Genomic DNA, 18,352 nt, shown 5'->3' on the forward strand with positions numbered 1-18,352 from the left:
TTGCTACCCTTGAAATTGCTGTTTTTTGGATAATGTTGTCTTCCATCTCCATCTTACCAAATAACCTACTTTGGCAAATTCTGAATTGTTTCCCCACACTATCCTTATCAATTATGCATTTTTGTATTTACTCCATAAAAAAACATTCTAAACTTACATGTAGTTGTATTAAATGGTCTTGAAATGTGCTAGTAAGAGGAGTGTGTGAGGCAAGAGTTAGGAGTGACTTTTATGTTTCATTTATATTTATTAAGGTCTACTGAAAGAGGAAATATGGAATCAGAGGTCAAAGGATAGGCTGAAGGCACATGTATTTGCCAGTGTACAAAGTGTTAGCATTAAATAACAACAGAACATTTTACCTGAACTAGGTCCAGAATTGAATCCAGTAAGTAGTTTTGTGCTTTTAAGACATTAGAGTCTCAGAAATAATCATAGGTTCAAGATAACAGACTTTTATGGGTAGCACAGCTTTCTCAATGAGTTTGTAGCCAACTCACAGTAAAAAATAAGTAGTTCACAATATGGAACAAGAAACACTTTTCCAAATGCAGCCTGCTTGCGTGCAGAGTTTATGCATGTTGAGTCTGCATCCAATTTTAAGTTAATATAAGGAGATCTAAATCACAAAGACATGGTCTATTTGTAATGGCAGTAGGTGGTTACTAACTAACGCAGTGGAACCTGTTGAAGATTGATCACATATAGAATGCAGCAGCTGGGTCAGGCATGCATAGTTTGTATTTACATACACACAAGAATCATCAAAGATTCTGTAATGCTATAAGTTATTGTTTAAAGTTTTTGTGAAAAGTTTTAAAAAACAACAAAATTTTGTATGTGCTGTAATTGTCCATATGGGACTCATATAAGAAATTGCACCAATGTAAACAGAGCTCTAGTTTCCTCTATAAATGATGTATTTTGACATTATTTTTCCACATTTTTCTTTATTCTAATCTATATTTTTCCACATTATAATATTTTCTCTTTTCTTATGTTCATAGTTATGAGTATAGGGTTTCATTCCTTAAAATGTTTTCACATTGTCTGCATTTAACAATATGTAGGTTTCTTTTAGTTTAAACCAGTGCAGTGGTCAGACCAGTCCACCAACAGGACAATTCAAAGAAGTAATAAAACATTTTGCATCAGCATGTTTCTTACTTTTTATTACTGCTTGAAATGAAGAATTTCAAGATTTATGTCAAGATGGCTACAAATATTCCTGAGTATCAAATATTTTCATTAATTCAGTTGCTGTATGCACTCATATTCAGCTGGAATGCTGTAAGTGTTTGTTAACCTAGTTTGCTTTTACATTATCAAAATTGTTTTCCATTACTGGTAGGTTCTTCATGCCTACTCAGCAACCTACCTACTGCAGCTCAGGTATGTTGAGAACTGATGGAGGGTTATAAATTAGTGATCAACAAAACTGATTCAAAACGCACAACCTTTACACCCTACTGTAGCTCTTCCACTGATGTCACCCAGTATTCCACTAAGAAAATAACATTTTTGAAAGAGATACAAGAGTCCAAAATGTAGGACTTCTTCAAAGGTCACACTAAAGTATATTGACTGTCCTTTATTACACTAAACAGAAACCCTTGCTCTTGCTGGGCAAATACATGATTGAAATCCCAACAAACAACCCTTGCAGAGTCACTTGATGTTTTAAAGGTCACTTGGTTATTATGAAGATTTTATCTCGCTGTATTCTGAAAATAAAGTGTGAAGATTTAAATGGTGGTCTGATGAAATCATTTATCTGATAGACATTAAGTCAAGGTGGCAGTATGTGTTCCTGAAGAGTAAACATTTTTATGAATCCATTTGATGTACATACTGATGGAATGCTAATGTTTTAAATTAGTCACCTTTTGCACAGCAAGGGGTTGACAGCTTACAAGGCTCATGGATTTTTAACTTATACTACACCAATCTTGTGAATATAAATGTATACTGGATTTCAATCTTGTATATTGAAGGTGAAATATTAAGAATGTGAAACAACATAGTGATGAGATATCCTTGAGCTTCAGCACTGGGAGGTGAATAATATGGAAAGAACCTAACAATGACTTTTTTGTGCTAAATAGAATGATCTGAAGAAACAATATCCCAAAATCTTCTTACTCAGTTTAAGTAGACAATCTATAGTATAGTTCAAATAGGTAGCTGCATCAGCATACTTACTGTAGCTGCAAAGGAACAAGTAAAGGTGTATTCCATGCTGAAAAGAGAAGAAAAGAAACACAACGTTTCTCCACAGCTGAAATGTTGTTCATCTATAATATAAGCTGTTTAGGGAAAGTCTGGTCTCATAACCTTATGTTTAGTTATGCACAAACCAAGATTTTTCTGTCAATTAAACTGTTCTGTAACATGCGAAAGCATTTTTTTGTTTGTTTTATTGAGGGTCTGATAGAATAGTGCTATAGCTGTCTTTCTCCTGGCCTTGCCTCTCTCAAAACTAGCAAAGACATTTCCCTGTTTCTTTCTTTACATTCTTGGGTATTCGTTAACATGTTCTTTTACAATAAATGATTTTGCTTATTAATTCTCAGCCTCGCAGAACTAAATAGAAGGGTGAGAACTGTCCTGACAGGGATATGGTTTCCTTAGAACAATTCTCACCTAGGATGGGTTTTAGCTAAGGCTAATTCTCACAGCATTGACGATAAGCCTGAGGTGAACATTAGCCTGAAGCACCAGCGGTAACTGTAGCAATTGCTCTGACACTGTTGTCATGTAAAACCCAGCTGTCAGTATACTTATTGCAGCATTTTTAGAGCATGAAGTAAAGCATGTAGTTATTTTTTCATACCTGAAAAACTATAATTGTGATACAAATAAGTAACTTTTTAAATATAGCACACGTATAATCTAATGAAATAAAGTTTTTTTTTTACTGTTTAGGTTGTATAGTAGTCTTCATTGGTACAGTACATTACCACCCCTACATAAATTTTGTAAAATGTGTTTACATTAAAGCTCCAAAGATATTGATTGCGCAGATACTTATTATTCCCACTACTCTTGTACACGTGTATTTAAACATGTACAATAGCAAGTATGTATTTATACAATGTATGTTTTTGTCCAATACCATGTTTGTGATTATGCACCAGCAAATAATTAAATTAAAATGAACAAATCAGAGCTTGAGACAATAAGGTTAGTTTCTGGAACCTTTTTCTTTGTAGATATGGAAAAATTCAATGAGAGTTTATAAAAATCAGTGTAAATGTACTTTTCAGCTCTACATACATGTATATACACTATATCTACTGTAAAAATGTACAATAAATCATTTAGTACTTTTCAATAAATACTGTAAAACTAAAAAAGTAAAAAAAAATTGTGTGTTTAGCAGACAACATTGTCAGAATAGAAATATTAGAAAAGTTCTACGTTTCTTCTGAATATGGGAATCTTTCTGTATACTACTGCGTGGACTGCATGAAGAGACTTGTGCAGGGGGAGGTCTGAGGTCAAGTGCTCTCAGTCTTGCTTTCTACACTGTGCATCTGAAACACTTTCCAGGGTGTTGCCCTCATCAGGATAAGTCTTTCTAATGTACTGTGTTACGTCCCAGTGTGTGTTTTTTCTGTTATGTCCACACTGCTGTCCCTTGATTGTTCTCCCTTCTCCATTGGCCCACCATTACACCACACTTTCAGTATGACGTCATCATCAATTAGCTCTCAGCCAATCAGAACACATCTTATTCAGCATATAACATTGAGATTTTCAGCAAGGAGAGGCCTTTTGTTTGACTTCGGTCCCGTTTGGTTTTGGTTATCGCTTCGCTTCGCTTCGCTTCGCTTCTGGTTATTGCTTCGGCTTTGTTCATTTGTTGGTTTGTTTTGCTTTGTGTGTGTGTGTATTTTCATATAGCTTTGGCTTTGTTGTTTTGTTGGTTTTACGTTAGTTTCTTTGTACTTCCGATTGTTTGTGTGTTCATCCTTGTTTTGTCATTACCTTGCCCCAGTGTTACATGTTTAACTTTTGTGTTCTTTTGTACCCTGCTCCTGTTGATTACTCTTGTTTTCCCTTATTTATATTCCTGGTTCACTTTTGTTTGTGTGTGAACTTTTGTATATAAGGTTAGTTTAGGTTGTTGGGGTACACTTTACACACTTATTTGATTTTTGTATTAGTACACTAGTTTAGTATGGGTGAGTGCCATTTGTCTTGTATGGTTTTGGGTAGTCAGTGCAGGTTAGCTAGGGTGTTGAAGATGCCGAAGACCGTGTGTTTCGGGTTTTCTTTTGTAGTCAGATTAGCTTTCCCTCACTGTCGTAGCCAGCTCCATTTTGTTTGTTATTTTCTTTTCTCTGGCACCACTCTAGTTCCTTACCCTTATCACGCTTCCTAGTCCCTCACCAAAACCCACCTGCTTCCAAAAGAATTATCCTAAATGTTACACCCCTTTACCCCTAGACACCTGGGGTCGTAACATACTGTATGGATGCAATACAGAACAATAAATACATACAGACTTGTAATTACTTGTATAGCTTAGATATGAAACATAAGCATTAAGTGTAAAACCTTATATCTAGAAGAACAAAGTAGCATGCCATAAATTAAAATGACAAAGTTTAAAAGTTTGAAAAACATTTAACCAAGCACACATCCAATAAAGTCTGTTCACAGGAAGAACTGAATTTATTTACATAAAAATAAGTAATAGTGATAAATGTAAGTTAAAATTGAGTTAAACTACTTTATTTCACATTATGTTCTTTTGTCAACCTGTTCATTCAAAACATTAACTAAGTTCAGTATGTGATTCATGGTTTTCACATTATGTGGGTTTAAAGTGATAAAATGCTCTCTAAGTTTTATGTTAATGTCAGCTTCAGGAGCTGACCTCTTGCTAATGGTAATCTAATGTCTACATTTTGAGACCATCATTCTACTTTTTTCTAACAGTTTGCATCAAATCTAAAAGGGTTAACCAAAGTTTTCTACATCAAAGTATTATTATGCAGTCACTGAAGCATCTGTTGAATGAAGTGTATACAAATGCATGTAACATTATCACAAAATGTTATCCAACTTGAATGCACCACATCACACACCATTAATGCTTTTTGAACATGCCTTTTTCCAGTCTAATGTCTTCAATTCTTGTCTTGCATTTTAAAGCATTTCAGTATAGTCAGAATATGTCATTAATTAGAACAGGATTGTTGATATAAGGATCACGCAGTGTTAGATGTGTGAAAACCTGCAAATTACCTTATTTACATACTAAATTGCAGTTCAGTAAGTTGTTCATAAATTCACAGCTTTCATAAATAAATTTAAAGCCACAGAAAGCTAAAGATGTGGACAATCAACAAATCAAATGATCTGTTTTGTGTTAATAATTAATATCTGAGAAAATGTGTAATAGCTTTAAAAAATGTGGTTAAAGTGGATTTGTGCAGGTTAATTATTTAGAACAATATGTTTAATAAAACACTAAATGTAACACAAAGGAAATAATATCCAAATGGCAACATTCTATATTTCTTTGTTCTCCACATCTACATTTAATTATTTATTTAAATATTTATGATCAAATTATACTTCAGGTCACATTTTTGTTTTTTAAAATGAATGTCCTCTGAAGTAGTAAAGTCTCAGATCTCTGACACCATGGTCTGACACCATTGTGCATTGGACAGCTTGGTGACTCACCCAGAGAAAACCTCCAAATAAAATAAACATAGCCTGGTCTCAGTTCAGACTGCCACTTGTCGGGAACCTTGAGTAATGAACAAGTGGCAGAGCTGCCTTGGAACACTGATTGCTTTCGTTCATTTGGCAACTCTAAAACTAAGCTTTCTAAGTAAGGACTGTAAGTTTGACAATGTCGTCTTTCCATTTGTTTTCTGCAGTGGACAAGAAGTATTCTGTATGCAACCTGGAAAGACAGTGGTAAGTCTGTGTGAATTAAAATGGTCTTTTCCAAATGGGATGCAAAATTACCACTGAGTTTAAGTGTTCATAAAAGCCAACTATTTTAGTAAGATAAGATTTTAATATTCTGCATTAAAAAGATTGATCATTCATGCCTTCTATCCTACTGTTTATTCAGGATTATTCATACTTATATGTTTTTAGAGCTCTTTTAGAAATGTAATCATAGAAAGTCAAAAAATAGCCTCTGGAATGAAAAATATCTTAACAGTTTTCATATATTTTTAGTATTCAGCATTTTTTTTTTACTTTTCTTCTTTGTGTTGAACAAACAAATGCAAGAAAAGTGTTTTAGATTACACAGTAAGTATGTACACTAGACATGTTTGCATTAAAGACAGGTACATTTAATCGCTATCTCTACACAGCATGTAAAAGCAATAATTATTGTACATATACAGTATAGGATGAATTGTACATGTAGACTTTATTGCTTTGAATCACATGATAAATATATGCATTAAGCAAGGGTCTGGTTTTGGACAAGTCCTCTTATGAATTGTGTTCTTGACAGTCTGCACAGAAGGACAATCAGTTGGGTTTCTAGGTACACATGGTAGTTTAACCATTTACTTTTTGTTCATACTGAATGCAGCTGCACATGAGAGTGGCTGTAAATTTTAGAAAATGCAAGAACAGAATTGCTCTTGAAACCCTTCTTCTCTATATCCAAGAATGGTAACTTTGGCAAATTAGTTTAGATCCAAAATATTCACAGCAACTGAATAGATTGAATTCCTGAATACGATTATAGAATCAGTATATCGTAGTTATTCAAAACATGACTCAGAATGCTTGTTTGTCACTGTAGGCTAAGTCCAAGTATACATAAGAGCATATGAAATATTCCTCATGTTGAACATGAGGAGGACAGTCTGCATTTCTAGTCTGGTAGTTAGTATGTAATTGATCCAAGGATTTAATCCAGACATTTTTTGAAAGAAGTCAGGGTGGTAGCTTGTTCAGTACTCCTACAAAAAAAAACATACAATACTGGCAAATAGGAAACTGCTCGACAAAGATTTAAGTCCATGTGGATTACTTGATCTGCTTTTCATAAGTTTTTAAATAAAGCTGCTGGGATTTATTTGATTTACAGTAAGCTACCCTGCAAAGTTTATTTTGCAAGAACTAAATGGAACAGAGCAGTGTATTCAACCTTGATTGAATAGGTTTACGTGATCTGCAAAATACTGTATGCTGAGTAAAAGTATCTGTGACTGAAGAGTAAGATTGCAAATCATTTGGAATGGAGTAGAGTCTTTGATCATTAGTTGATTTTTTGGGAAGGGCATAGCTGTGGCTATTACAAGTTTGGGCTTGACAAATTTGAGGGATAAATCTTATTGAATATTTTTATGTTAAAATATAATTTCATTGAATATTTATGTGCTAAATGTATATCTATAGGAAATCAGATTCTTTTTGTTCATTAAATGTATTTAATTATTTTGAACTATTACTAAATATATGTACTGCATTTTTTTTAACTTCAGCCTACTAATCTGTTACTGAAAAAAATATAGTACTGTATATGCTTAACTGTAAAAAGTCTTGTTCTAATATAAATGGGTGAGATCAAAAAAATGTTTACTGGGCAAATCAAGCAACAGTATGTTGTCTGCATATTTCACAAATAAAAAGAATAAGACATTGGATAAATTAAAGTAAAGGAAAATGACAATGAATGTGCTTCATCATAAATATGCTCTTTAAAGGATTTTTTTGTAATACTGTATGTTTTTTAAATATAGAAGTAGCTCTGCCCAGGTTGTGTGCTATTCTTTCATAAACTCCACCAATGTGTAATATTGTAGCTTTGATGAAAATTGATTTATAATGAGCAGCATTCTCAGCATCACATTATCCCAGTGAGCTGCTGGAGTGTTTTAACTCTTATCTTAAGTACTTAACAAAGGCCTACTGTATAGTTTTCACTTAAATTGCAGTCCTTCTGCACTGCCTTTACTGTAGACAATGACGTCCAGGTCATAGAAGCTTTCTGTTAGTGGCGTCTAAAGTACTGTGTAAAATACTGCTTATATAAAAACAAACCTCATAATTCGCAAGTGATGCAAAACCTCATTGGCACTGAGCTATCATACTAATGTGTGGAAACGAGCCCCCTGAGTAGTGACCCCTAAAAGTAACATACTCTACTTCCACCTAGGGTGAAGCTTAACTTTCCCACCCACAATCAAGGTCAGAGTCCTTGTGGAAATGAGCATACTTGATCACAGTGCAAGATGGTATGCAAATAAATGGTTGTCTGTAGGGCCGAATGCATGCATAATACATCAGCTCTCTGTCTTCTTTAGTGCTATACACATAAGTTTGCATCTGTGGGTCAGCTGAATACATACTGTATACAGCCCAAACTGGGAGCCAACTTAAAACAAAGTACAGTACATGCTTATACATTATATATAAATCAAAATACTTATATTGTCCTCAATTGGATTTTGTTGTAAGATTTTATATGACTTCCAGCAATACGATGAGTTTTCCCTTGAGTATTTTTATCTAAAATATATGGTGATCGGTTGTTCCTCATTTCTGAGGCACTCTGACACATTGACCCTATTGTTGAGCTGCCCATGTGGGTCCACCGTCAAGTGGTCCATTTGAGTTGTGTATTAAAATGTCTCAACTCAGCATTTTGTAAAAACACATTTTAATCCAACCATTTTCTATCAGCTTCTTACAATTCATGGTCATGGGGAAACAGATTCTATCCCAGTAAACAGCAAAGCAGGATACAGTCTGGATGGGACACACACTAGGGCCACTTTTCACAGAAGCCAATTAACCTACCAATATGTTTTTGCACTGTTGGAGGAACACAGAGCACCCAGAGCACATGAACATAGGGACAACATTCAAACTTCATGCAGATACTGTACACTAGCACCCCAGGCCACATGTTGAACCAGGGCTTCAGTGCTGTAAGGCAGCAATGCTAACCACTGCACTGTGCTGCCAATCAGATTTTAATTAGGTTTAATTTGAAATTTTCCTAGATGTTAACATCAGATGTTTGTCAGAATCTGCATAATTTGGAAGAAACATACAGCATAACATTTGTATTTAAAATTAGAGTCGAATTATTGTTTGAAAAAATATCTGTAGATACATAAACACATAAATTAGTTATTCAGTCATAATACAGTATAGTAACATTTTTTTCATTATACATTTGTGTGTTTTATTATAATTTCAATTAGGTGCAAGTCAGAATTTTCACTGTTCTTTTTTAGATAACTGCAAATTTCAACAGTCTTGTATGTAAATTCATTTCCTGAGTCCCTTTTTAATTCACACACATTATTGCTTCAAATACATTTTCAGGCAATAATATTTCACCACATAGACTGCAATCATAAATAATGACTTTAATGCTCATCCCTCATTACACCCAATTTCATACAATGCAATTCCTAACATCACTGTGTTATTATTGTTTTTAACAGAAACCATTTACAGACCATTTAGTAGGCAGGTATGTTTTAAAAGTTGTCGTAGTTCGTAGTCCATTGTCATGCACCATGGGTTTAAATATGGGTCAAACCCATGTTAATAGTGCTTTGGCAACTCAGATTACTTGAGTACAAGCCTTATAAAATTGCTTTTTAATATTTACTTTTAACATTAAGCAACCATATTACTTCATTGAAATGAAGTATAAAGTACGCTGTACAATGGCTGCCCCTGCGCTCTGACTCCAAGCCTCTCTCCCTGTCTGTGTGTCTCATGGAGAGAAAGCTGGGGTATGCGAAAAGACAAATTCCTAATGCAAAAAATTTTAATGGCTAATAAAGTGATAAAGTGATCTTACCAAGGGTTCGTGCATATGTAATTCAAGGCAAACCTCCATTCAAATTGCTTGTTTCATAAGTGTATTTAGATCTCATACAGCCATATGTATTGGTGGCATTAAGTACTGACTGATTTAATTAACTTAAATTTGCTCTCATCTTTACAAATTATGAACTTATATATTTTTCATTCCTGTCTTAAAAAATAAATGAGTCCGACATGCAAACACATACTGTACTTGCACTGCCTACATGCGGTAATATTAGAACAACAGCGATTCCAGCCATTGTTGTTAGAATTATCTTAGATTTGTTCTTTAAGCAAGTGAAGTAAATTTCATTTGATAAATATTTGTATTATATGTCATATGAATCAATGCCACATTATTAACTGACTGCTGCAAGCTTAGCTTAACCAATCCAACTAGAGGTCTTTATAAGAAATTACATAATTCTGCTGTTGTAATCTGGACAATATCACAAACATATCACTGAGACAAAGACAAAAACAACCTCCAGGAAACATGAATGGCTTTGCCGATTACATAATTATAAACCTACTGAATATGCAGATACATATAGGACATAGCGGAATGTCTGAATGAATACTCAGTGCATTCTTTATGCAAAATATTATTCCCAGGGTAAAGTCTCTGTTTATTGAATAAGACAATAAAACATAAACATGCAAATATAGGCTGTATATTTAACCACACAAAGTTTTTGTCATGTATTCACCAATTAACAAATATGGATTTTTTACTCAGAAAAGTAATACATTTCAGTTATTCAGATGGAAAATATGGAATTAATAAGGTGATTTGTACACTGCTGGAGGTAGCCTTACTCATGGAACAAATTTCCCTTTCTTTGGCTTTTTATTTATTATTAGTATCTCAGTTTTTGTAACAAAAGCATTCTTTCAGGACCCTATGCAGACGACACAATCTGGGGTAGAGCAAGGAAAACACAGAGAAAAAAGCATGCGGGAGTCGGGAATGAAAACAAGGGACATGTCCATGGTGCGCTGGTGTTCAGGGGAGGTGTGGCCGAGGCAAACAGTCCAGAAGTGAGTCCAAGGGGGAATCCGAGACGAGGCAAAAGTCCAAAGCCGGGCGGTCCATCCAAGACAAACGGGATTAAAAACAGGAACCAGGTCGGGACCGGCACGGGAACAAGGACTAAAAACTTCCAGGTTCCAAACTCGCCTGGTACGGAAACCAATGCAGAGCCCGGAACAGAGTGAGTGTCTGGCTTTTAAGGGGGCTGGAACAGGGAGCAGGTGCGGGAGATGAGTAAAAAACAAGGAAGGGCTGGAGCGTCCTTAAGAGCAGGGGTTTACGAACGTGACAGTTTTCAATTGTGTGGAACTGTCACATAAATAAATTATGCTTCAGTAAAAATATAAACTTAATTTATTTTCTACATCCAACAGAACTATAGTGAGTAGCTAACTACTTTGCAAGATATATTTTGATCATTGTAAATGAACAAATGTAAACATTAGGTGAGAAAAAAGTTTTTTCTGGATTTACACCAATATAAAAGTAAACAACAGGTTATCAATTTTACCACATTTAAAATCTTAAGAATACCACATAGAAATGTTTTAACTTATCTTAACTTTTAGTGTAGCAAGATGAGAGATGAGAGAGAGATGCCTAAGTTAAATAAAAGTGGTAAAATTATTTAATAGCAAATTTATAAGCCATATTGATATATCACATTATTATAATTGACACATGGGTAGATTTTATTAGTGGAACATCTGTTAGGGTCTCATTTTTATAATATATGAAGAGTAATTGCATTTTTTTCTTCACACAGAGACAACAAAACTGTAAAAAATTGAAAAATGTATATCACCATGGAAATCAAAGAGTTAAAATAATATTTTTACATTGTGGAAATGTCCTTTTCCTGTAGTAAGGTGTGGATGGAACTGCTCTCTACTGTTCCTTTGATTCGTAGAAATATTTTGTACACATACAGTACTACAGTACAAGCAAAATGTATGCAGTAGTCCTTGAAAAAAACATCCCTGACATACAGTAAATGTAAAGAAGAATTGCCTTTTAATTTTTTTTTGCTTATTTTACCACTTTCCTATTGAGTTGCAGATGACCCTTTCTGGCTTCTTTTATTTTTTTATTCTTCAGTTTTATTAACCTGTTTTTAGGAATATAGGAATTTTAGGCAATAGGAATTGAAATGGACTTAGGGGTGTCAATTATGATGTGCTACAGTACATGCCAATACAGCCAAGGGTGAGCTATCTTATTTTTTTTCCATGTCCTTCAGATACAGGAAATGTTGACAGGATTATTGTTGGCACAGGCCAATTTCTTTCTTACCACATCTGGGAGATAAGACCATGTCCTAACCAGTATGTGAGAAATACATTGTTCAGAATGTAATTATATGTATTTTTCTCAGCAAAAACAAAATGAAGAAATGTGTTTTTCTCAAGCAGGAAATGACTACATTGGTATTTTGTGTCATTTCCTTTGTCTGTGGGCCTTGTTTACTTCCACAGACTTTTTATTTTGGGAGAATATTTGTGTGAAATTATGTGAATTGCTTAATCAGAGACTGTGACACACTGTTGGCAGAATTCTTATTCTTTGCTTTCCCATCATTTCCCACATCAGATGGCTTAGGAAATACATTGTTGTGTATTTGTTATTACTACATTTGACATCTTCTCTAGGTTTGGAAAAGCAGCAAGTCATATTTTCAAAAACACATGACAAAGATCGACTATCATAATTAGTTTTCTGGTCACTCTTTGTTAAGAGTGTTTGTCACTGTTTGTCAATTAAAACAATTACAAAAAAACTACGTATAGAATCCACAATATGACATACATGAAATTTTAAAACTGCCTATTTACAAATGCTTAGTCATGACTTTTTAAAGAATTGCTTTGCACATTAGCTCTTTAATATTTAGGACTGTTACTACAAATCCTTGGTTAAGAAGAAAATAAATAGAATTTGGGGAAGTGCATTTTAAACTGTAGTTATAGAACAAGATCAGGATATGAGTGGCATTTTTTTAAATCTGCATTAGATTTAGATACTATACAGTATTATTTTAATATTCGATTTGAGAATGGTGTGAAATTCCTTAGTTGTAATTTATTAACATGCAAAGAAATTATAATTGGTGGCTGTCTGGACTCTGCAAAGATCATCTGTTGGTTACAAAAGATTATAATACATTTTGGCAAATATACAGTATGGAGGAAACTAACCGCAGCATATATTTAACTTCTTAAATCAAAATTCAAGATGAAAAAATACAAAATACTTTAGATTCCCATATTTTTTTAATAAAGTTTACATGAAAGCAAATGAAGTTGCTTCATAAACTTTATATAACACCCAAACATAGCACACAGTGAGCAAAATTCACTAAACTCATGTATGCCATGAGTAAACAATAGAGTTACTGACTTAATTTGTAGATGATTTGCACAGATCCATCCCTAGGATATCTACTAAGCATTATTGTATGACTTATTGTCTCACTAATGACACACATAATTGATGCTATATAAATATGTTCTCCAAATATTTATATATGGCAGAAAGACGGAAAAGGAAAAAAGATCAATCTGAGACTTTAAGAGTTTATGTTAGAAAAAATAAATAGAGTTGTCTAAAAACTAATAAAAACAGGAAATGATCTCCCCTGGGAGCTTGTGAAATTCTGCTACGAAGTTCAGACCATCCTAATCAGTAGTTCATAGAAAATGGGAATTGTTTGCAGAAAATTCATGACAGTTTCAAGACAAAGTATATCTTTTCAATGAATGTAAAATAAATTAATTTTATATTTTGTATAATAACTAAACTGAGCTTCAAAATGCTCTGATTTCCACTGATATCCAGAGTATGTACAGCAATAAAAATGACTTCTAATTCTACAGTTCAAAACACCAGGAAAGAAAACAATTATGTTGCAAACTACAGTATAAACGTTTTTCAAACATAACAAAAATTATAATCAAATACTGATCATTGAGAAACTTGTGTAGGTGCAAAGATGAAGATGAGTTGCTAGGGAGCTGTGAGAGGAGAAATGTGAAAAGAAGAGGTTTCAGCACATTAAATATAGATTCAAGAAAATGGGACTGATTATATTGGGAATGATTATGATTTAGAACAGCTGATATTAAAGGCTTGGTTGTCGTCATCCCTCTTAAAAGTTAGCCACTTATGTTACCCCAAGAAGAATTCTTTATAAGATTAACAGCAGTTAAAGTGTTTGGCCTATTATAATCACAGACATTATAAAATGTAAAAGATGGCTTCTCAATGAAAAGTGTACAAATGGATTGTTAACACAAGGGAACGTGCTTAGTGAATATCATTGTTTTGGTCAACAATCAGGAAATACCTACCATATACCATTGCTCATACTGCTCATACCATTGTGCCAATATGTTGTGCAAAATGATCATGATAAACTGTGAATTTCACACTGTATATTAGTGGAAACAAATTTCCATACATAGAGGCATTGATATACATTCACAAGGTCCATTTTTTTCCAAAAACATTTTTGTTATCACACTGGGAATAGCACTTCATGTATTTCAAGTTTGCATGAAGAAATCGTAGACAAAATCTCTGTACATTGGTAACTCAGGAATCAAACTAACTTGTCTGACAGCTGAGATACAGATGAAAAATACAATTTCAGTTGGGTCACATGGTAAAAATGCTTCCAATGGTAGAATCTGCAGTTCTTGAATTTTGTTTATTTACTGATTATTGTTTCACCATGTAGATAATTGTATTTAATGTTCTGAGTAGAATATGAGACATTATTTGACAGTAAATTAGAACACAGTTATGTTTAAATAATAAAAAAAGATTCAGTTAATAATAATTTAGTGTTTCACGCAACCCTAAATATTTTGCATTAAACTCAATTTATTTTATTTAAAAATTGTCAGTTTGAATTTGCCACGGACCACATACTTCCAATTACTTTTGGAAAACTATAATGCTGTATAAAATCATGTAAGCCCTTAAAATCAATATACAGTACCTATCCCAGAATGTTGTTCTAATGATATTGATAAATATCATATCAGGTCCATATATTGAGTGGCTTAATGTACAGATTAATGTACAGATTTCAGTGGCTTCCTTAAGTGCCTATATGACTAATTACAGCAGAGCAGAAATAAGCTGCAGTATAGGCAAAGCTTTTTCTTACTGTGGAGTACCTTCCAGCTCAAAAGGATTAAGCAGCCTTTTATAGGATTTTATTCCAGACTCTGGGAAATATAGCACACAGTATATTAAAGATTCCTATAGAGCCCACCAATGAATACGTGGATCAGAAAACTACATATATTCAGGCTGAAGTAGGTCTCTTGACCTTGTTGGCATTCAAACAGATCTTGACTTCAAAAACCGACAAGTTTTATTGTTGTTCTTTTAGACTGGAGAACTTTCTGACAGGTTTTTGTATCAAATTAGAGCAAATCTGAACAAATAAATAAGTAAACTAACACAGGAGAATTCTTTGTGGATTTATCAACTGTCACCTATACTCTGAGGGTTTGTTAGTGTGTTCGCTTTAACCCTTTTGGTCTTTCTTTACCAGCAGGGACTACAGCGTGTTTCCACTCTCAGTGCTCAAACGACAGACTGACAGCAATTATACATATCCTTTGGGGGTCTCACTGCTTTCCTTTATCTCTTGTTGAGTCTGGGCACGTTGCTATGGAAACATGGCAAACAGGACTACCAAGCTCTATTCCTTAAATAGGATATTAAAATTCAATCCGTTTTTTGGGGGTTCATATTGCTTGAAATTATCATTTGGAGCTCCTTAAGATAATAAGGCGAAACGAAAAAGAATATGCATTATATATACTACGTAAGGAATGAAATGAGAGAAAATGTATGCTTTATTCAGATGGAAATTTGGATTGGAAATAATGCCTATTATGCACTAGGCAGCCAGACAGATAGATTGATGGCTGGTCTTACGTATATATTAAACAGGCACCAAAATGACAAAATTGCCTCAGCCTGACATTGGACTGTATTAGGCTTCCTAATCATTATTTTATGGAATACATGGAACTGATAATATCAAAAAAGAACAATGCAGTAAAATTGACAGCCCCATACTCATGACCTTAAGGCAATTATGAGCAAACATGTACATACAAATGAATACATTTAGAAATAGCTTACAGTAGTTCAGACCACGAACAGGTTAATCTAATTTTTTGTATACCAAGATATTCAGTGTCTCAACTGCAGGATCTGGACTGTATACAACGCTACAGGGGGTCCACGCCTGTATTTGTTTTAAAATTGGAAGAAATACAAACCATAAGAATTTATTTCTGAACCTTTTACATGATAGACATATGAAAGTACAAGACCTGCATAATATAGTCTATACAGTATTTAATGTTTTTATCCTCACAATTCAACAAGCTCACTACAAACACAAAATAAGTCAGTTTTAAGTGGGACCTGACCAAAATGGTTGGGATAAGAAAACCAGGTGACCATGTTGCCAGGATGAAATTGGATACTAAAATTGAACAACACACTTTAACATGTTTCTCACAATTTCAGATGCCAGATAATAGCTGGCTGCCTTCCTAACATGTCTCGGACCACTTGGTCCTTCCAGTTCTTAAAAGCGCACAGAATTGTGTGTTTATAACAAGATGACAGTTTTTTTTTCCATAGCTTTTTTGTTTAAATTGACCCCCCCTACTACAAACTCAATATGCTCAGTTTGCATGTGAGCCAAAATAATTACTGATATATGCCTGAGCACATTCTGTATTGTGAGTTTTAATCCATTTTAATTGAGAAAATATTTTATGAACACTGTTAAAAAATTCTAAATTACTAGCTGTGTTTAGCTATAATCTTTATCATTCTCATGGAATTTGTTTTTCCCATTGAACCACTTTTTCAGAAACCAAAGGAGTGCAGTTATACACTAATTCAATTGTATCTTGTAGTACCCTGTTAAGCATCTAGTGTAGCTTCCAAGGTTGAGGTGCGCTGTATTATGTGCCTTTTCTTAATGCAGACAAACGGGAAATGTGAATTTTTAGTTTTAACAGGGTGAAACCTACAAGAACACTGCAGTGATTGATGCTCATTATCAGTCTCTGAATCCCTCCTCTGTATTAACTATCATTTCCTGCATCTAGTAATTTTATGGTTGAAATAATGCCTGCCTGCCAGTAGAGTTGGTTGTAAATTGGAAGTCTGTCTTTGTTTAATGCACTTGCTTTTAGTTGTATAATCTGAATACTGTATTGTGTGATTGGTGTATCTTCCGGGAAATTTCTAAAGATAAAATACTGTAAATGAATTATGTTGTGTCAGGGAAGGGACAATGGTCTTTACTATGAAGGTATCCTGCATTGTGTTTTTTATTGCTTTTAAATTGTATTTCTGCTCATAAAATAACATGTGCAATTGAAAGTTTATCATTGAAATTACCACTGTGGTGAAACTGTTAACACATTATTGCAATTTTAGAGATTTTAGGTGGAGATAATAGAGCATCAAAAATAAAAAGAACAAACAAACAAAGCAGCCTCTATTACTTCACCTCACAGGTATTATTTAACAAAACACAAAAATATTAAATAACTTGTATATATGTTTGTGTGATATGATCAAGTTTGTTAAAATCATGTGGAGCTGTGTCAACATGTGAATGGCAAAGGAACAAGGAAGCTGAAGAAAGCTACACATCTGAATTGTTTTCTGCTTTTCTCTATTTTTTTACTTTATACTTTTCAGTGCTTGATTCTATATGTTCTTGTTCTTCAATTTCACCACAGATTTTTTTGAATAAATGCAGTTATTAGTCTTTGCATTAATGCAGTCAGGAAAATACTGGCCTTTCCACAGGGAACTATTTTGATAACCAACCTTTGTTTTTGTTTTGATAATTGTATTACCCACAGTTTGTAATAGACTAAAGGAAAGTAGATGGAAATTGTGGAAAATACATGAATAGATAACTTTAACAAATTCCTAACTATTTTATCATTGGATTAGAATGCTTGCTTTTCAGGAAGCCAACACTTTCTTTTTTCAAAAACCATGTATATGTTGCTTCTTGTATGATTTGCCACATCAAAGTATAAGTTACTTTTCAACCCACAAAGCTTCTTTGCATTAGCTGTGTAGAAGCATTTAGTGTGGCATCCTAATTATATGCATTTGGCATTTTTCCATTTTCCTTTCAACTTATGCACTCATGAGCATGAGCATGGCCCCTTTAATATCATTTAAAGCAAATAAGAAGTCAGACAATCAAACACCACTGGCTACACTAAAGATTTAATATAAAATAAAATTCTTTAGAATATAAACAAAACTAATAGTAATCTAACACACCAGGCTGTGAATGAGTTATTATGGTTTAAACTTACACACACAAAGACTTCTTGTCAAAATGTTTTGAAATTACAAGACAAACATGTTTACATCTCAAATGATACCATTTAAAAATGTACATACATGAAAAGTAGTGAATAA

General features: G+C 33.7%; 1 long non-coding RNA gene across 1 annotated transcript in view; it reads left to right on the forward strand.

Moving 5' to 3' along the window:
* The first annotated feature begins 5,862 nt into the window (after nucleotides 1–5,862).
* Nucleotides 5,863–18,352, forward strand: part of LOC138241427 (uncharacterized) — a 28,475-nt gene continuing 15,985 nt past the window's right edge. The window contains exons 1-2 of the long non-coding RNA XR_011190648.1: nucleotides 5,863–5,940; nucleotides 10,724–11,039. This is a non-coding gene — a long non-coding RNA (uncharacterized lncRNA). The remainder of the gene's footprint in view (nucleotides 5,941–10,723; nucleotides 11,040–18,352) is intronic.

This window comes from Lepisosteus oculatus, chromosome 10, assembly GCF_040954835.1.
Source record: "Lepisosteus oculatus isolate fLepOcu1 chromosome 10, fLepOcu1.hap2, whole genome shotgun sequence".
In the NCBI taxonomy this organism is placed as follows: domain Eukaryota; kingdom Metazoa; phylum Chordata; class Actinopteri; order Semionotiformes; family Lepisosteidae; genus Lepisosteus; species Lepisosteus oculatus.